This window comes from Ambystoma mexicanum, chromosome 3p, assembly GCF_040938575.1.
Source record: "Ambystoma mexicanum isolate Mex_15411 chromosome 3p, UKY_AmexF1_1, whole genome shotgun sequence".
Taxonomy (NCBI): Eukaryota; Metazoa; Chordata; class Amphibia; order Caudata; family Ambystomatidae; genus Ambystoma; species Ambystoma mexicanum.
In genome coordinates, this window is record NC_090925.1 from 2,989,507 (window position 1) to 3,009,005 (window position 19,499).

Below are 19,499 nucleotides of genomic sequence, written 5' to 3' on the forward strand. Positions count from 1 at the left end.
CATGGATGGCTGAGGAGCAAGCCCTGTTCCCGGACACTGCCCCTGTCCTCTCTGCTACCCCCACTGCCTCTGCCCCTGTCCTCTCTGCTGCCACCCCCATTGCCTCTGCCTCTGGCCCTGCCCCTGCCCCTGTGCCCCTGTCCCTGCCCCTGCCCCTGAGCGGCGCGCCAGCTTAACAGGCACACAGAGTCCACTCCCATTTGAAAGACTCGTCGCCGATTTTGACCCTGTGGAGGGGTGGAGGGACGGCCCCAGGTACCCAGAGGTAGTGTTGGGGAGGTAAGCAGGACCTCTATTTGGAGACGTTTTTATGGGAGGGCAAAAGGGGTACTTGCCCAGGGCCCCCACCTTTGAGGGGGCACCACAAGGCTAGCTGATGCTATTCTGAAGATTCCATTGCTCACCAGAATTATGTAGCACACGCCAGGTTATCCTTGGGCTTCACCCCACTAGCAGCTGCTCGCCCATCTCTTCCCGGGCAGGGGCGCACTCCCTGCACTGAGGTCGGAAGGGGAGACATGATTTGCCAACACATCCAGGAGTCCACCTTGTGACCCAGAACTTGCATTCAGATCTCTCTGCAGCAGGTGCGCCAGCCACTTGAGCTACCTTAAACATTACATTCAATCATCTATTCTGCGGGGTTGCTTTCTTGAGGATAAGAGGACAGGTGGCATTCTGGAGGGCAAGTGGCCAACGTGACGCAAGGTGCATGAATTGGGTACAGCGCAAGGTCTTCAAGGCGGTCTCCTCTGCACTGAAAAGCGACGGATGCCATAATGAATCATGCCCACGTGCACTGCTCCCGGCAGCCCTCCCCGCTGGCACATTACTGAAGACCAGGGGGCAGTTGCTAATCAGTCTTGGTCCAGGAATTAGTATGTTTGAATGAAGGACGCCCAGAGCAATTCTAGGGGTTTGCTTTCATGTAAAGCCGCGCACCCATCACTTTAGTTTTGCTGGAAGACAGACTGTCATAAAAAAACAAAAAGGCCCAGACGTCCGTCTGATACCAGCCTCACTTTCTGTAATGACACCTCCTGGGGCAAAAGTGTACCTTCACCCCCTTAATAAAGGAAACAAGCGGGGAGCCCTGCACATAAGCGTTAATAAGGGGCCATCGAGATGAAGTTCTGCCCCCCGCCCCCGTACCCCGCTCTCGAAAGGGTGGTTGCCTCCAGTTAACTTTCAAAAACAAAAAAAATATGCAAAAAGCCCCACCCGCAGCACTCGTAGAGAGATCTATGGCTGCCCCTGCCACCCCCACTGCCTCTGGCCCTGCCCCTGCCCCTGTGCCCCTGTCCCTGCCCCTGTCCTCTCTGCTACCACCCCCACTGCCTCTGCCTCTGCCTCTGGCCCTGCCCCTGCCCCCCTGTCCTCTCTGCTACCACCCCCACTGCCTCTGCCTCTGGCCCTGCCCCTGCCCCTGTCCTCTCTGCTACCACCCCCACTGCCTCTGCCTCTGGTCCTGCCCCTGCCCCTGTCCTCTCTGCTGCCACCCCCACTGCCTCTGCCTCTGGCCCTGCCCCTGCCCTCTCTGCTGCCACCCCCACTGCCTCTGGCCCTGCCCCTGCCCCTGTGCCCCTGCCTCTGCCTCTGCCTCCTCCACTGCCCCTGCCCCCTCTGCTGCCACCCCCACTGCCTCTGCCCCTGCCCCTGCGCCCCTGCCCTCTCTGCTGCCACCCCCACTGCCTCTGCCTCTGTCCTCTCTGCTGCCACCCCCCCTGCCCCTGCGCCCCTGCCCCTGTGCTGCCACCCCCACTGCCCCTGTCTGTGCCCCTGTGCCCCTGCCCTCTCTGCTGCCACCCCCACTGCCCCTGCCCCTGCCCCTGCCCCTGCCTCTTCCCCTGTGCCCCCGCCCTCTCTGCTGCCACCCCCACTGCCCCTGCCTCTGCCCCTGTGCCCCTGCCCACTCTGCTGCCACCCCCCCCTGCCCCTGCCCCCTCTGCCCCATGCGGATGTGCATTTCAAAGCCTTGGTTCCTTCCCGCTTTTGGCTTTCAGCGTAAGCGCTCAACCTGCTGAGCTATCTTCGCGGCTCATACACATGATGTCAAACAGTAAGGAGCTTAACAGAAAGCGAGCGCGGAGCTGTTCCGTCAAGCGTCGGACATCTGTGATGCATCCACTAGGATTGGCAAGAAAGGGACACAGGGAAGGTTTCACCTCTCAGCAAACCACAAGGTCAGAAACATGCAAATAAAAAGTAGACACATAACTAAGGCGGGTGTGTCCTCATCTGCCCGCCCGCCCGCCGGCCCCCACCCAGGGCAGGTTTTTCCTGTCCTGGCGACAGCACGCACCGAAGGAGGGCGGAGCAGAGAAATGCAATCACGGTAATGCCCGTGTCACAGCCAGCTGTGAGTCCAATAAACACCACGAGGAACCCGCACCCTGTCCTCACCTGCCAGGCGACCACGAGGAACCCGCACCCTGTCCTCACCTGCCAGGCGACCACGAGGAACCTGCACCCAGTCCTCACCTGCCAGGCGACCACGAGGAACCTGCACCCAGTCCTCACCTGCCAGGCAACCACGAGGAACCCGCCCCCTGTCCTCACCTGCCAGGCGACCACGAGGAACCTGCACCCAGTCCTCACCTGCCAGGCGACCACGAGGAACCTGCACCCAGTCCTCACCTGCCAGGCGACCACGAGGAACCCGCCCCCTGTCCTCACCTGCCAGGCGACCACGAGGAACCCTCACCCTGTCCTCACCTGCCAGGCGACCACGAGGAACCTGCACCCAGTCCTCACCTGCCAGGCGACCACGAGGAACCTGCACCCTGTCCTCACCTGCCAGGCGACCACGAGGAACCCGCACCCTGTCCTCACCTGCCAGGCGACCACGAGGAACCCGCCCCCTGTCCTCACCTGCTAGGCGACCACGAGGAACCCGCCCCCAGTCCTCACCTGCCAGGCAACCACGAGGAACCCGCCCCCTGTCCTCACCTGCCAGGCGACCACGAGGAACCTGCACCCAGTCCTCACCTGCCAGGCGACCACGAGGAACCTGCACCCAGTCCTCACCTGCCAGGCGACCACGAGGAACCCGCCCCCTGTCCTCACCTGCCAGGCGACCACGAGGAACCCTCACCCTGTCCTCACCTGCCAGGCGACCACGAGGAACCTGCACCCAGTCCTCACCTGCCAGGCGACCACGAGGAACCTGCACCCAGTCCTCACCTGCCAGGCGACCACGAGGAACCCGCCCCCTGTCCTCACCTGCCAGGCGACCACGAGGAACCTGCACCCAGTCCTCACCTGCCAGGCGACCACGAGGAACCTGCACCCAGTCCTCACCTGCCAGGCGACCACGAGGAACCCGCACCCTGTCCTCACCTGCCAGGCGACCACGAGGAACCCGCCCCCTGTCCTCACCTGCCAGGCGACCACGAGGAACCTGCACCCAGTCCTCACCTGCCAGGCGACCACGAGGAACCCAACCCCAGTCCTCACCTGCCAGGCGACCACGAGGAACCCAACCCCAGTCCTCACCTGCCAGGCGACCAAGAGGAACCCGCACCCAGTCCTCACCAGCCAAGCAACCACGAGGAACCCGCCCCCTGTCCTCACCTGCCAGGCGACCACGAAGAACCCGCCCCCTGTCCTCACCTGCCAGGCGACCACGAGGAACCCGCACCCTGTCCTCACCTGCCAGGCGACCACGAGGAACCTGCACCCAGTCCTCACCTGCCAGGCGACCACGAGGAACCCACCCCCTGTCCTCACCTGCCAGGCGACCACAAGGAACCCGCACCCTGTCCTCACCAGCCAGGCGACCACGAGGAACCCGCACCCTGTCCTCACCAGCCAGGTGACCACGAGGAACCCGCCCCCCAGTCCTCACCTGCCAGGCGACCACGAGGAACCCGCCCCCTGTCCTCACCTGCTAGGCGACCACGAGGAACCCGCCCCCTGTCCTCACCTGCTAGGCGACCACGAGGAACCCGCCCCCAGTCCTCACCTGCCAGGCAACCACGAGGAACCCACACCCTGTCCTCACCTGCCAGGCAACCACGAGGCACCCGCACCCTGTCCTCACCTGCCAGGTGACCACGAGGAACCCGCCCCCGGTCCTCACCTGCCAGGCGACCACGAGGAACCTGCACCCGGTCCTCACCTGCCAGGCGACCACGAGGAACCCGCACCCTGTCCTCACCTGCCAGGCGACCACGAGGAACCCGCACCCTGTCCTCACCTGCCAGGCGACCACGAGGAACCCTCACCCTGTCCTCACCTGCCAGGCGACCACGAGGAACCCGCACCCTGTCCTCACCTGCCAGGCCACTATGAGGAACCCGCACCCTGTCCACACCCGCAAGGACGAGCCGCTGGGCCGCATTCCTTCCAGAGTGTCCAAGGCCACGGGCGAGACGGCCGCCGACTAGCATCAGAAGCAGGTGCTTTCGGGACTTCAGGACTGACGTAGAGGACAAGGACTGGTTACTCAAGTTAAAAGAGGAAAAGACCGGAACGCAGAGCCAGGGGCAAGGCAAGGCAAGGGCCGGCCTCAGACACAGGCGAGAAGGGCCTCCACCCAGGGCGCAGCATCCCCGGGGCGCCTGGAGCAGCCGATACATTCTCCCACCATTGCCACATGTCAGTCAGAACTAAGATGTAATTGACCAACGCGGTCTGCAGTCATGGAAACTGGCAGAAGGCATTTTCATTAATTGTTAAAATGTGCATTCAATGTCACACAAAGAATTAATTCAATTGTTTGAAAAATGATTCAATACTCACTACGTCGCTCCTTTTCTATCCCCCTTGCTCCCTCTGCACCTTTTCTCCTCAGCCTTGCACTGTCGCCTACATCCCGTGTGCACACTGTCTACTACCACTGTACATTTCCGGTCAGGTCCGGTCATGTAATTTCTATAGCACACGATCACCCAGGGGCTTACTGGCGCTTGAACAGAGACGACCTTCAACTTAGTGGCCGAGAGGCTGAAACAAGTCATTTAGGAAATAAGGCTGTTTTAAGCAATTTCTTGACCTGAGAAATATCCACAGTTAACCTAAAAGAGAGGGGAAGAGGTCCACAAAAGATGGGCAGCGACAGAAAAGCCCCAGCACCAACAGCCAACCTTTCTGAATCGCAGAACAAACTGCTGTGGCTGGGGTTTATGTGAAAATCTTCTCCTGGAGAAAAGCAGCGCCTTGCTTCTGGAGCGCGCGATGAGTCAGGCAAAGAGCCTTAAAACTCAACACTGCACTCAAGAGGCAACCAATGGAGCTGAGCCAAGATGGGCGAGGATTCAGAACATTGGCAGAGCCAGAACCACACGGGCAACCGAGTTCTGCAGGCTCTGGAGCCTGCAAATGTGATAGATCACAGACACCTGAGATTGCGCTAGAAATCACAAGACCCTGCAAGGACACCGGTAAACAAAAAGAAAAGGAGGAAAATCATTGGAGGACAATTCGGGTAATGTCGACATCCTCAGGGTGTTGACACAAGGTAAGATGGTCAATCGTGTCGAACGCCGCAGATAAGTCAAGCGTAATCAGGAGAGCCGTTCCTCCCCCACCCCTCCCCCGGTCCCTAATCAAGGTAATATCATCCAGCACAGAGACCAGTGCTGATTTGGTGCCCATCAAGGGGCACAACACTGATTGATAGTCAACAAGAATTGAGGTTTCCTCCAAAAGGTCTCTCAACTGAGGAGTAACAATGGCCTCAAGGGCCTTCATGAGAAGCCTTAGGGGGGAGATGGGCTGAACATGAGCTAAAACAGAAGGGTCCAAGTTAGGCTTTTTTTAAAGAGGAGAAACCAAAGCCAATTTAAGAGCTGTCGAACACCTCTACCTTGAAGGGAGTAGTTGACTGCCAAGGTAATAGTAGGGGCGAGTTCTGTCTTAATCTCCTTTAACACATGAAGACGAATGGGGTCAAGTGGGGAGCAAGCTTCAAGGCCAGAAATGACCCCCAAGACACGCTCCTGAGGCATTCTCAAAGAGAAAAGGAGATGGACTGAGCAGGTGACACAAAGGGAGGACTAGACTGATGCTCAACGGTAATGGAGGTTGAGACGTTCGCTCTGATCTACAGGCCTGATCGATGTAGGTAGTTAACTTGGGCCCGGCCATCCGACACACCTTCTTTTGGGACAAATGCACACACGCATTCATATCCTTCTGACAATGTTCCCATACCTTGGACTTCGGTCCTCCGAGAGCGTTCACCCGCAAGCGCTTTGAGGCCATACCAATGGGATAAATGTGCTTTACAAATGGCAAACTCCTCCTCCTCCTCCTCCTCCTCCTCCTCCTCCTCCTCCTCATGCTCCATTCCTGCCTGCATCCATACATCATGAACAGACTGTGCCCGCCTGCCTACTATTTGTAAGAGATACCTTCTGAGAGAGGCATCTGCAACCTTTGGCTCTCCTTCGGTTTTTGTCCGCAGCTACCATAAGCCCAGTCATGCTAGTCAATGGTGGGGCCCATGAGAGTCATAGTGCAAAATATCCAAAGGGCCAGAGATTGCAGAGCCCCGACCGGTGACGGACACTGCCCCTCCCCAACAAGTACAAAATCCAAAAGGTTCCCCTCTGTTGCTTCAAATGTAAGCACCAGCTCTGCTCTCTGGAAACAGGAAGTAGAGTACACAGAGCATCGCCCCAAGGGGAGCGATGCTGGAACCTCCCCACTCAGCCAGAACAGCACCCCTTCAACAGCAGGGCGTGTACAGACAATCCTTGCATGGCACTAAAACCACACTGGAAATTCCAAACAAAAAGGTAAGTAAGGAAACCCAGAGAGTCGAAATTACCCCACCTTAATCCCCATGTGTTCATCTACTGGCTATATGGTTGACCAATCAACCTTTAGAAAAATACATAATGCATTGAATACAATGCACACATCATGCACTACATATAATCACCCTGCCTTTAAAACCAAATCAATGACATTTAAAACATCTATACATAAGGATATTTCATTTGAATTCATCATTCGATTCCACAACTTGGGATCACAGTGCATCGTGTAGTAAACGATTGCTTTCTTACGGACAGCAAGTAAACGATTGCTTTCTTACGGACAGCAAGTAAACGATTGCTTTCTTACGGACAGCAAGTAAACGATTGCTTTCTTACGGACGACAAGTAAACGATTGCTTTCTTACGGATGAAAAGTAAACAATTGCTTTCTTACGGACAGCAAGTAAACAATTGCTTTCTTACGGACAGCAAGTAAACAATTGCTTTCTTACGGAAAGCAAGTAAACAATTGCTTTCTTACGGACAGCAAGTAAACAATTGCTTTCTTACGGACAGCAAGTAAACAATTGCTTTCTTACGGACAGCAAGTAAACGATTGCTTTCTTACGGACAGCAAGTAAACGATTGCTTTCTTATGGACGACAAGTAAACGATTGCTTTCTTACGGACAGCAAGTAAACGATTGCTTTCTTACGGACAGCAAGTAAAAGATTGCTTTCTTACGGATGGCAAGTAAAATATTGCTTTCTTACGGATGGCAAATGTTCACCTGCTACTATCAGGTGTTTCGGAGTTTCGACCTTGATATGACAAATCTATATAATCTCGTATTTCTTGCAATTTCCATGCGAGCACCCAAGACTTCATTTGGTAAAAAGAAATGTAACCATAACTTTAAAAACGTAGCTCTAAAAACCCGGGATGAGTGGTTGCACAAATACAGCGGTAAAACATTGAAAGGACTAATATCGTAAGGTGAGCAATAAAAGAGTTGATAGTGTGCAATACTCACTCTATTGCTAATCCAATCCAAGTCACACCAAACACCTTGTGCTGTGTAGGCGCATTATAAATACCTAATAAAAAGATATCATTTTTGTTTCACTTTAATTGGAGCATATATCAGATCTTTCATCGAACAGCGAATACATGGAATACTTTGGAGGCAAAAAGTTGTAATACCCGCAAATGTATACGGTATGGAAAGCAGGCCCAATTCATGCCTGAATCATATGTATTGGTGCACCCCCGGGGAGATCTAGTGTTCTTCTCCAAATGGCTGCACCGACCTTGGCCCAGTTCAGATCACCCCAATGTGTTTGGGCCCCTTGGGTATTCACCCCCTTTACCTGCTAAGGCAAGCAGCAAGCCAGAGAGAGAAGCACACATCAAGAGCATATGAAATGATATGTTATTTATAACGCGCGTAATACCCAGGAAGTTTCTAAGCGCGGACCTGAGGATCGAACCTATCGTGCTCTGCATCGTCTTGCTTCCAAGGCGAGCACGTTGCCCCTGAGCTATCCTCCCGAGACAACGGAATGAACGGAGTACTAAACTACAGAGCCTTACTCCCATTCAGATTGCTGCAGAAAACCATCTTGAACCTCGGCCAAAAAGAGCATTCAGCACCAGGAACAGACTGTGTTAAAGGAGGCTCGTATGCCTTGGAGACGGAGAGACTAGAGATTGACTCAGGCAGAGAACCAGGGAGAGAGTTAGATCCAGGGAAGGGAGACAGGGCCTGACAGGGGGAGTCACTCAGGCAGAGAACCAGGCACTGGGCGAGAGCTAGACCCAGGGAGGGGAGACAGGGCCTTACAGAGGGAGTCACACAGGCGGGAGAACCATGCCCCGCGGGAGAGCTAGACCCAGGGAGGGGAGACATGGCCTGACAGAGGGAGTCCCTCAGGCGCGAGAGCAATGCCCTGGGATTGAGCTAGACCCAGGGAGGGGAAGACAGGGCCTTACAGAGGGAGTCACTCAGGCGTGAGAACCATGCCCCGGGAGAGAGCTAGACCCAGGGAGGGGAGATGGGACCTTACAGAGGGAGCCACTCAGGCGGGAGAACCATGCCCCGGGAGAGAGCTACACCCAGGGAGGGGAGACAGGGCATTACAGAGGGAGTCACTCAGGCGTCAGAACAATGCCTTGGGAGAGAGCTAGACCCAGGGAGGGGAGACAGGGCCTTACAGAGGGAGTCACTCAGGCGTGAGAACAATGCCCCGGGAGAGAGCTAAACCCAAGTAGGGGAGACAGGGCCTTACAGAGGGAGTCACTCAGGCGGGAGAACCATGCCCCGGGAGAGAGCTACACCCAGGGAGGGGAGACAAGGCTTGACAGAGGGAGTCACTCGGGGGGGAGAACTATGCCCTGAGAGAGAGCTAGACCCAAGGAGGGGAGACGTGGCCTTACAGTCGGAGTCACTCACGGGGAGAACCATGCCCCGGGAGAAAGCTAGACCCAGGGAGGGGGAGACGGGACCTTATAGAGGGAGTCACTCAGGCGGGAGGACCATGCCCCGGGAGAGAGCTAGACCCAAGGAGGGGAGACAGGGCGAGTCACTCAGGGGATAGAAGCATGTCCTGAGAGAGAGAGCTAGACCCAGGGAGGGGAGACAGGGCCTGAAAGGGGGAGTCACTCAGGGGAGAGAACCACGCCCTGGGAGAGAGCTAGACCCAATTAGGAGAGACTGGGCCTGGCAGCGGGAGTCACTCAGTGGTGAGAACCATGCCCTGTGAGAGAGCTAGACCCAGGGAGGGGAGATGGGACCTTACAGAGGGAGTCACTCAGGCGGGAGAACCATGCCCCGGGAGAGAGCTACACCCAGGGAGGGGAGACAGGGCATTACAGAGGGAGTCACTCAGGCGTCAGAACAATGCCTTGGGAGAGAGCTAGACCCAGGGAGGGGAGACAGGGCCTTACAGAGGGAGTCACTCAGGCGTGAGAACAATGCCCCGGGAGAGAGCTAAACCCAAGTAGGGGAGACAGGGCCTTACAGAGGGAGTCACTCAGGCGGGAGAACCATGCCCCGGGAGAGAGCTACACCCAGGGAGGGGAGACAAGGCTTGACAGAGGGAGTCACTCGGGGGGGAGAACTATGCCCTGAGAGAGAGCTAGACCCAAGGAGGGGAGACGTGGCCTTACAGTCGGAGTCACTCACGGGGAGAACCATGCCCCGGGAGAAAGCTAGACCCAGGGAGGGGGAGACGGGACCTTATAGAGGGAGTCACTCAGGCGGGAGGACCATGCCCCGGGAGAGAGCTAGACCCAAGGAGGGGAGACAGGGCCTGACAGGGGGAGTCACTCAGGGGATAGAAGCATGTCCTGAGAGAGAGAGCTAGACCCAGGGAGGGGAGACAGGGCCTGAAAGGGGGAGTCACTCAGGGGAGAGAACCACGCCCTGGGAGAGAGCTAGACCCAATTAGGAGAGACTGGGCCTGGCAGCGGGAGTCACTCAGTGGTGAGAACCATGCCCTGTGAGAGAGCTAGACCCAGGGAGGGGAGACATGGCCAGACAGAGGGAGTCACTCAGGGGAGAGAACCATGTCCTGAAAGAGAGAGCTAGACCCAGGGAGGGGAGACAGGGCCTGACAGGGGGAGTCACTCAGGGGAGAGAACCATGTCCTGAAAGAGAGAGCTAGACCCAAGGAGGGGAGACAGGGCCTGACAGGGGGAGTCACTCAGGGGATAGAACCATGTCCTGAGAGAGAGAGCTAGACCCAAGGAGGGGAGACAGGGCCTGACAGGGGGAGTCACTCAGGGGATAGAACCATGTCCTGAGAGAGAGAGCTAGACCCAGGGAGGGGAGACAGGGCCTGACAGGGGGAGTCACTCAGTGGTGAGAACCATGCCCTGTGAGAGAGCTAGACCCAGGGAGGGGAGACATGGCCAGACAGAGGGAGTCACTCAGGGGAGAGAACCATGTCCTGAAAGAGAGAGCTAGACCCAGGGAGGGGAGACAGGGCCTGACAGGGGGAGTCACTCAGGGGAGAGAACCATGTCCTGAAAGAGAGAGCTAGACCCAAGGAGGGGAGACAGGGCCTGACAGGGGGAGTCACTCAGGGGATAGAACCATGTCCTGAGAGAGAGAGCTAGACCCAGGGAGGGGAGACAGGGCCTGACAGGGGGAGTCACTCAGGGGATAGAACCATGTCCTGAGAGAGAGAGCTAGACCCAGGGAAGGGAGACATGGCCAGACAGATGGGGTCACTCAGGGCGGGTGGGGGGGAGGGGGGCAGGCCAGATAAAATAACAGATTAGGCCTTGACCCAGGAGGGTGTCATACAGCTAGTGGGATAAAAGAAGACAGCCTGACAAATACCATAAGAAAGGGGTTAAGAAATACTTGTAGGAGTACTTCAAAAGTATCCTTATTTGCCCTGGTGACCCAATGCCTAGAGTACAAAATGTCCAAGCAAGACCTGCACCATAAAACCACGAAGTGGATTACTTGCAGGTAGATGTGTCAGGAAGCTAGCAGGGGGATGCATCCATAGGTTGCCAAGAAGCGAGCAGGGGGATGCATCCATAGGTTGCCAAGAAGCGAGCAGGGGGATGCATCCATAGGTTACCAAGAAGCGAACAGGATGCTACATCCATAGGTTGCCAAGAAGTGAGCAGGGTGCTACATCCATAGGTTGCCAAGAAGCGAGCAGGGTGCAGCATCCATAGGTTGCCAAGAAGCGAGCAGGGGGATGCATCCATAGGTTGCCAAGAAGCGAGCAGGGTGCTACATCCATAGGTTACCAAGAAGCGAACAGGATGCTACATCCATAGGTTACCAAGAAGCGAACAGGATGCTACATCCATAGGTTGCCAAGAAGTGAGCAGGGGGATGCATCCATAGGTTGCCAAGAAGCGAACAGGATGCTACATCCATAGGTTGCCAAGAAGCGAGCAGGGTGCTACATCCATAGGTTACCAAGAAGCGAACAGGATGCTACATCCCTAGGTTGCCAAGAAGCGAGCAGGGTGCTACATCCATAGGTTGCCAAAAAGCGAGCAGGGTGCTACATCCATAGGTTGCCAAGATGTTGCCAAGAAGCAGACAGGATGCTACATCCATAGGTTGCCAAGACGTTGCCAAGAAGCAGAGAGGGTGCTACATCCATAGACTGCCAAGAAGTGAGCAGATTCCTGTATCCATAGGATGCCAAGAAGCAAGCAGGGTGCAGCATCCATAGGTTGCGCCAAGAAGCAAGCAGGGTGCTGCATCCATAGGTTGCACCAAGAAGCAAGCAGGGTGCTGCATCCATAGGTTGCGCCAAGAAGCGGCTGTTGCTATAACCATGAGGCTGCATGCTATCTAGGGACTCATAGGGAACATGATCATTCCGTAAGTTACCTTCGTGAATCCCATTTAGTTTACACCTCCTGAAACCTTAGTCAGACTGAGTTCTTGAGCACAAGGATTACCACAGTAAGGGAATCCCAGCTTTACTATTACATTTTCTCCCCTTTCTGAGCTAGCTATCCTACCACTTGTGAATAAGAAGAAGCTGTTTCACTGCCCAGATCCCGGGGATCCCTTGCTCAGGGGGCCAGGGCACACCATCGCCTTTGGATCCAGACCCTGGGGGTGGACAAGTGCAGGAAGATCACCTGGGTGAGGGGTCCTTGGAAAGTGGGGGAGGGACACCCAATAGCAAGACACACTATCCCCACTTTCCAATACCGCTATCCAATCCTATTTTATGGGATATTCCATTAAGTATTCCACCCTTTTCCTACACAAACACTGAGCCGACGAAGAGGAGATCTAAGGCTGAAAGGATTACCACCCATGCCATACATTGGACATATCCCTCTAATGAGATCAGGCAGGGTCGGCACTTGACTTTAATCACGCACACCTAATACAGATTAGGTCTCCCTACAAGGTTAAAAAGGTGGAACACAGACACACTTTGAGCAAGGCAGTGCATGAGAAGGAGCAATCCCTTCAGGGCTGTGGCGAATCAGGCAAAGGAAAGTGACAAACCGAGGGGTTAACCCAAAGGGGCAGGAACCAGAGGCCCCCCCCCCTGGCGAGAGATCATTATTTCCAAAGGGAGAAAGAGTCTTCCGAGTGCTACAAGGATACCAGCCACCCTCCCGGGTGAACAGCAAAGTTGGGGAGGCGCAGAAGTGGCCGTGGTAACAACCTTCACTCCTACATCAAAGGTGCGAAAGACGGAAAGCATCTTAACACGAGCGGTGAGTTGTGGGAAGCAAAGAAAGTCTGGTCAGTGTTTAATTGAAATGCTTGCAACAGTATCCAATGGATGAAGGTTACGCGAGCACTGATAATCTGCGAGAGAAAGTGAATCCATTGCTAAGAGTGGAAACACTTGTGTACAGGCGCATTATAAATGCCATATCATATCAAGAAATGTGAATACGAAATACAAAGTACCAGAGAGGTCTGGTGAACTGAGATTGTGCAATCGGAAGTCTCTGAAATATTTTAAAGCTGTAGAGGCAGCGGGAAGTGAGAGGTGAGCGTTACATGAAAAGCGCATGAACTGTTCAACTTGGTTTTGTTGAATTTGGCAAGAGCGAAAGGAGGGTCCGAGCCCGACTGAGGGAGGCACATGTGAAAAGCAAGGGAAGGTTCCGAGCCCAACCAAGGGAAACCCATGTGTTTGTTTATTTAACGGGTGCCAGAAAACCCTTGGGTAGCTGGGCGCGCAGAATAACAAGAATGCTTAGAGCTTGGTTACAAGTCGCAGATTACAGGTTGTGGGTAACATAAATTATATACAGTAATTACATTATATACAATCTTTACATGTAAGGATAGAGGATAACAGATTATAAACAGTAAATACATTATGTACATTTTACATGTGAGAGTGGAGGGGTATGTCTGGTATCAGATCACAATGCACATGGTCTCAGGATTCAAAGGTCATTGCATTGAAGCCAGGTGCGGGTATGGTGCCTGAAGCTGTTGTAGGGCTGGTCCCTTCTTAGTTAAAAGGCTAGGGAATTCCAGTAATAAGCTACTTGCACAGGGAAGCTATCGCCTCCTGTTTTTTTTGTTGTCAGAATCTAGGGGTTTGGAGGCAGAAAGAGTTGGCTGTTCTGGTTGGTCGTGCAGCGGTTTTTCTTATTATTCTATCCCTAAGGTAAGGGGGGGCTGCATTGTTCAGACATTTGAATGTTAGTGTGACAATTTTGAAGGTGATCCTATCGCTAATTTTTAGCCAGTTGTAATATCTGCGCACATTCGAAATGTGCTCTCTGGCTGGGAGGTTCAGGGCCGTTCCGAGCGCGTTGTTTTGCAGGGTTTGAAGCTTATTGATGTGTTTGTTGGCGCCTGCATAGAGTGCATTGCAGTAATCCAGTTTTGAGAGGATTAGTGCATTGGCTAGGATAATGCAGCTAGCTGGTGAGATGAAGGGTCTGCATGCTTTAATAAGTTTACCAGTATAGGCAGTGGATGAGGCCAGGAAGTTCAGTTGTTTCCTTGGGGACAAAGTGGAGTCCAAGTAGAAACCAAGGATCTTCATCTCTTTGGCGACAGGGATTATATTGCCGTCGATATTGAAGGAGCTGTAGTTGGAATCGAGTTTTTTAAAGTTGTTAGGTGAGCCTAGAATGAGGATCTCCGTTTTTTCGTCATTCAGGCAGAGGCCATGGGTTGTCATCCATCCCTGAATGAGGGTATACATTTTATTTACTAAAGCTGTATCCGTAGTGAAATTGCCCGAAAGGGGGATGAGGATCTGGGTGTCGTCTGCATAATTTGTGTAGGTGACACCCAGTCTGTCCAATTTGTCGAATAGAGGTTTAGTAAAGATATTATACATCGTTGGCGAGACACAGGAGCCCTGTGGGACTCCACATGTTGTCTGGATAGGGTCTGCAGAGTATAAAGTGGAGAAGACTCGCATGCTTCTGTTGTCGAGAAAGGATTGGATCCAGGCTATGGCTTCACTTGAGAAGTGGGCGGCTGACGCTAGGTGTTTGCAGAGTACTGCGTGGTCCACTAGGTCAAAAGCCGCCGACAGATCAAGGAGGATTAGCATAGCTGTGTTTCCTTTGTCGTTGAGCTCGTCTATTTGGGCTTTAAGATCTATAAGAGCGGTCTCAGTGCCGTGTGGCGGTCTGAAGCGCGATTGACGAGTGCAGAGGAGTTGGTTGGTCTCTAGGTATTTCTGGATTTGGAGATAGGCCACTCTGTCAATTATCTTCAAGAGGAAAGGGACAGTGGTGATGGGCCTATAGTTGGTGGTCTAGGGATTGGAGGGGTCTAGGGTTTGTTTTTTAAGCAGGGGGAGAACCCAGGACTCTTTTAGGCTGCTTGGGACGGTGCTAGATGAGAAGGAGGCATTGATGAGTTTAGTGATGAAGGGGGCAAGGTCTCTGGCGGTATCCTTGATTATCTGGGCTGGGCAGTAATCGCCTTTGCAATTGGATGGTTTTAGTGAGGCAATGATTTTTTCAGTTTCACGAGTGGAAACTTTAGCGAATTTGAAGGGTGTTAGGCTAGGTTTGGGTGTGGGCGTGGGCGTGGGCGTACTGGGAGTCTCGCTGAAAGGGAGCAAGGCTTTTTTTATAGTAATTTTAGATTGTCATGTTTTCACTTTATTTGCGAGGGCATTTTGGATATTGGTACACCATTGCTTGTCTTTGGGTACGCTATCAGGTTGTAGTATGGGAGATTAAAGTTCTCGCAGGATTGCAAATAATTCCTTTGTATTGGAACATGCTTTGGAGATTCTATCGTTATAGACGTCTTTTTTAGCTTGGATGATTGCTTTCCTGTAGTTAGTAGCGCATAGTTTGAGTTTAAGTTTGTTTTCAGCTGTAGGGGTGTGTTGCCATACAGTTTCAAGCTTCCTTTTTTCCAGTCTCAGTTCTTTTAGGTGGGGGTGAACCAAGTATTGAGGTGGGATTGTTGTTTACTTTTACAGTTCTTCAGTGGGGCAACGGTGTCCATGGCTATGGCCATGGTGTCGTATATTTTGACCATGGTGTCAGGGTCAGAATCAGTCGGCAGGGCATTCATGGTTGGGAGGAGCAGGGGTAAGATATTGTCAGGTGTGATGTTTTTCTGGATCTAGTGGGAACAGATGGTGCCATTGTTTTTTCAATTCTGGGCATCTTGTTGAGTGTTAAGTAGAAATTAATGAGGAAGTGGTCAGTCCAAGGCTGGGGTGTAATTTTAGTGATAGTAGTAGGGCAGTTGGAAGTGGCTACCCAGTCTAGTATTCTCCCTTTGTCGTGGGTGGGGGTGAGAACTTTTTGGGTGAGGCCATGTCCCTCAAGCATGGTAGCAATAACTTGTGCTCGTTTGTCATCTGGGTCATTAAGACCTAGGTTAAGATCACCAAGGATCATTGTCTGGGATGACTTTTTGTGTTGCTCGCTAAAAGGCCTATTCGAAGAGGAATTATCAGCCTAAGGGCCCTGGTGGCCTGGAAATGAGATAAATATTTAGGGTTTGGCATGGGGATATCAGTAAATTAGCGGTTAGGAGTTTGCAGGATTTTAGGGTGGGCAGTGTTGTTAATCTTACATTCAGGTTAGATTTGGCAATGATGTGTGAAAGCAAAAGGTGGGTCTGAGCCCGACCGAGAGACCCATTCAAAAAGCAAGTCATATGTAACAAGTGAATTTTCCAAAAGACATTGGAACTGATTCACAGACATATTTTATAATGGCACAAGTCCATAGGAAAAGGCTAGTGAATCAGGCCCATTCGAACTGAAGGAAAACATGTAAAGTAGAAGTAAAGAAAGAAAGGAGGGTCAATGTGGTCATGTGGAGGCGACAGTGAAAATCCTCCCAGTTTTGAAAGTCTTCGACAGTGAAATCAAAATACGAAAGGAGGTTTGAGACCGACTGAGGGGAACCTATAGTGTAGAATGTGAAGAAAGCTTGAGGAAGGGAACCCCACAAAAGGAGAAAAGGTCTGAGCCCGAGTGAGAGGAACCTATAGTGAACCGTGATCAAATACTATACTTAGAAACTATTTTGCTGATATGTGTAGAAGCTTGAAGGATGACCTGGACTTGGGTGAGAGGAACCCGAGGTTAAACCTGTGAACTTGTGACTCAGATTTCAAGGGCCAAAAAGGCTCTGGAGGGAAGAGCCAGCCACCTAACTGTGTTTGCAAGCCAAAGTGGGTTCAGCTATCAAGTGGTCCATCCAACCACGTTCTGTATAGCGTGGGGACGAAAATGAATACCGATTTATATTGCCATTCTGACATTTCATTTCACCATGGATTTTTCTGTTTGTAGAAACATATCCATATGTCACATTAGGTTTTTTCTAGTATAGGCATGTATTGTTTGACTAAGACTGTAGTCCCATTTTAGTTATAGGGCCGGACAGGAGTTTTTCCAAACCCCTTGAATTCAACAAAAAAAGGTTTTGAAACTTGCAACTCTGTGTCAGTGTCTACTTGTGATACCATGCCTCCCTTACACACTTTAGAGTTATCCATCCTGACACTTTAGAATAGCTACCCCTTATAGATTTATAGATCCTGACACTTTAAGATGGCTACCCCTTGCAGAGTTATCCATCCTGGCACTTTAGGAGAGCTACTCCTTGGTAGAGTAATCCATCCTGGCACTTTCGGATGGCTACCCCTTGCAGAATTATCCATCCTGGCACTTTAGGAGAGCTACCCTTTGTAGAGTTAAAGATCCTGGCACTTTAGGAGAGCTACCCCTTGTAGATTTATAGATCCTGGCACTTTAGGATGGCTACCCCTTGCAGAGTTATCCATCCTGGCACTTTAGGAGAGCTACCCCTTGTAGAATTAAAGTGCCAGGATGGATAACTCTGCAAGGGGTAGCTACCCCTTGTAGAATTATTCATCCTGGCACTTTAGGAGAGCTACCCCTTGTAGAATTATTCATCCTGGTACTTTAGGAGAGCTACCCCTTGCAGAGTTACACACAGGTGGCAAACCGGCATCACCCTTGGCCACGGTCCTTCACTTCTTGGGCAAGGCTTCCCTTTTGTGACTCGAGAAATGGCATGTGGCCTCCAGCATGAGGTTCCAGGGGAGGCAAGGGCACCAGCGAGCACAGCAGAAGCCAGCAAGCCATTTCTGGAGGAAGGGTTAGGCATTAAATGAATACATGAGGCAATGTCTAGCTCTAGAATCGCTGGCGTTATTGCCACTTATAGCTCCAGCACCACCTCATAGATCTGGGGCTCAGGGCAAGAACCGCAAAAGGGCAGAACCAACAGGTTTATATTGTCCACTTACATGGCGAAGGAAACGAGGAGCAAGTTGTGGAAGAGAGAACCTGATGCACGAAGAGTCTGACCCCAAATAGTTGATTGGTTTTGGGTGGCTGATATTAGGAATATTGTCAGCTGATCAAATGGTTGCAAGGAACTGATTCCAATGGGAAACAGCACACCAATCTCACCCAATGATCCTCAGGGCATTGTCAGGCACGGGATCAGAGGGCCTCACATGGCTAGGAGCATTGCACAATTGTACCATTTACAAGGAAAACTGCAGATACCAGCAGCACTTCCCGGCAGCTCTGTGACAGCTAATTCCCCCCAGAATCTCAGGTGGATGAGAGTGTCCTACGTGGCCTTGATCATCTAAAATCTTCCTGCCTGCTTCAAGATAGCCACTGTAGTACCCATCCTCAAAAAGCCCTCTGCCCACCCTAACAACGCAACCAGTTATCCTGCTGCATCGGTGCTGCCTCACTACTCTAAAGCATGAGAAATGGTGGTCTTCAACCAGATGAGCAGATTTCTGGAGCATGACTTACTCCATGACGCCATCCAGTCTGGATTCCAAAGCCATCGCTCCATGTAAATGACTCGGCCATGTCTTTACCCATCAACCTGCCGCTCGTCACTCCAAGTTCTACTCTACCCTGATCCTTCCGGACTTCTCATAGGGCATCGGCATGGTAAACCATGTCTCTCTTCACAACCCTCCGACACATAAGCACCCATGACAAGGGTCTGGCCTAGGGTGCTGCTTACATTTCCTACCAGTCCTTCTCCACATCATGAAGCATGCCATCCATCTCCTGGTGGGAGACCCCAAGGGTCTGTCCTTCGCCCCATACTCTTTGCCCTTATACCTCTACACCTCCTCCCTTTTCAAGCTTTCTCTTCCTGCAGACACAACCCAGATATTCCCCTTTCTGAATCGCCACATCCAGTTGGGCTAGCCATCACTGGGTGGCAGTTTGCTGTCTTATGCTCAACTCCTCCAAGACTGATGCTCTCAATCTCCCTACGTCATAATGCCCCCTCCCCTCTGTCCTCCCACCCCACAGATCTTTCTCTCAAACCACCCTGGGTTCTACAGTGATCGTACTCTTAAGCAACTTGCAACCTCCACTGCTAGGTGTCGTCTACTTAACAAAATGAAAATAAGCCCTCTTCCAACCTAGGACTCTACAGAGACTCCTCTCTACACTGGTGCTGAGTAGACTTCACTAATGCTTTACACATCCCCTCGACCTCCTACTGTACTCATATGTCTCCCTCCTCAATAAAATGCTCAACTTTGCAAATGACATGCCATATAAACTTCACCATCCCTCTCCCACCGCTGCTCACTGTCCCCTTGGCAGCTATCCCCCCAATTCATCATCAATCCTCCTCAAACTCCCATCACTCAACTTTACATATATGTATGCCCCCCTAGCTGGCCTACGTCAGCACCCACTACTCTCCGCCTTATACCCGTCGTTCCTGCGTCTTAGCCAATCACGCTCGACCCTGCCACCTCCTGCACAGACCCTCGCTTCTACTCCTTCACCCTTATAGGTTCAGCTATTT

General features: G+C 52.6%; 1 protein-coding gene across 5 annotated transcripts in view; it reads right to left on the reverse strand.

Annotated features, from left to right (window-relative positions):
* LOC138580058 (uncharacterized) overlaps nucleotides 1–19,499 on the reverse strand; it is a 387,791-nt gene that overhangs the window by 323,023 nt on the left and 45,269 nt on the right. The window contains exon 1 of one of the 5 annotated variants that reach the window (XM_069650296.1): nucleotides 4,277–4,354. The exons of the other annotated variants lie outside the window; for them this stretch is intronic. The gene's annotated coding sequence lies outside the window, so the exon portion shown is untranslated. Of the gene's footprint in view, nucleotides 1–4,276; nucleotides 4,355–19,499 lie in introns of those variants that run through there. 5 annotated transcript variants of the gene reach the window in all.